We start from the raw sequence: 1,665 nt of genomic DNA on the forward strand, positions 1-1,665 counted from the left end.
CCCCCCCGCGCTCCAAATGCAACCCAGCACTTTCCCAGCAGGGTGAGGGGCTCCCACTCCCCCAGACCCCTTGTTTGGGGCGATTCCCTTAGTCTCTCAAAAGGGGAGGCTGAGGGGGGCACGAGGCCTTGTTCCCAGTGCCATCCACATGTGCCCCTGTGGTTGTTTCTCCTTCCAGAGCGTCTGTCCTTCCTGTAAGCCCCCACAGGTCTCGTGACAGGACAGTGACCATGGGTGAGGATGGAGCTGTGGGCCAGGACCTGGGTGCAGAGGCCGAAGGCACAGCCACAGTTGGAGATCTGACCATGGGCAGGGCCAGGCAGAGCAGCAGGTGGAAATGAGACCCAGGCACAGGGCAGGAACCTGCAGGCACGAATGGGATAGTGGGCTGGGCTGGGCCCTGTGGGCAGGGGTGCGATGTGTGTGGGACAGGGCAGGGTTTTGACCTGCAGGCAGGGTGGGGACCCGTGGGCAAGACCGGGCTGGGTGGGACCTGCAGATGCTGCAAGGACCCATGAGGAGGGCAGAGCAGGGTGCCAGCTTGGGTCCTTTGACCAAGGATGGTTCTAACCCTCTGTGCGTTGGTTTCCCCTCTTGGCAGTTAGGGCTTGCAATTTTTACATCGATGTGTGTGCTTGAGCGTGGATGTTTGTGTGGGTGTCTGGGTGCACATGTATGTATTTCATCCCCCCTGGAACAAACGCTGCAGTGGGCTTGGGACTCTTGCTGGGACAGGACCCTCTTAGTACAGTGCCAAGCACGAGGGCACCTTTCTAAGTCAGTATCTGGGGATGCTTGTGATGGGTGACCACAGGGTGCCCTGCAGCAGTGTCACTGCTTGTGCTAAGCTATCAGAGGTGGCCTTGAACTGGGCAATGGTCTGATCTGTACCGCAGTCCTTGTGCTTAGGGTGTGTTAACTCCCCTGTGCTGGTGCCACGAGAGGCCTGGGGGCTTGCCAGGCACTGCGGGCATGGGGACAGACATACTTGCTTTGGAGGGGGTGGCAGACGGCCTCCATGTTTGGCCAGGTGGCTGTGGTGACACAGAGCTGCCATGGCTTGTACCTCCTGCCTCCACCCAGCTCGCCAGAGGCATGCAGTTTTCCGCACGGTTTATGTCTCTGCAGTGTCAGCAAGGGAGGAGAGGGATGTGGGGGGCTGCACCCTGGCCCTGCAGACATCTCCCTTGCACCAGCCCATTCTCCCTTCCAGGTATATACAGGCCTGCGCCCCAGGTGAGGAACGGCCCCCAGCTCCAGGGAGAAAGTGGGAGCCCTTAGGGCAGGGGGGGCCACCCCGATGGCAAGGGAGCACCAGGATGTGTATGTGTGGGAGGGGGCAAGGGAAAATGCCAGGGGCCACCCCGGCAGGGTGGGGGTCCCCGAAGTTTTTGGGTACGCAGACGTTCATTGGTGATTGCCGCCGCGTCGGATGTCCTCTAGCCCAGTTCCTCCGCCTAGGACCCTCACGTCTGCGCCCCCGAACGGGGGGGACGACAAGGTTTCCCCCTTTGTCACCTGCGCTTCCCGCCTCGGCAGGTGCCCTCAGGACTCCCCTTTGCCGTGGGCTCGGGGCAGAGGTCTGTGAGGGTTGTGCGCCCTGGGCGGGTGGGTGCGGGGCCGCGGCGGGAGGTTTCGGGCCGTGGGCAGGGCGGGGGTGGACGT

This window comes from Haliaeetus leucocephalus, unplaced genomic scaffold (assembly GCF_000737465.1).
Source record: "Haliaeetus leucocephalus isolate CR32 unplaced genomic scaffold, Haliaeetus_leucocephalus-4.0 Scaffold186, whole genome shotgun sequence".
Taxonomy (NCBI): Eukaryota; Metazoa; Chordata; class Aves; order Accipitriformes; family Accipitridae; genus Haliaeetus; species Haliaeetus leucocephalus.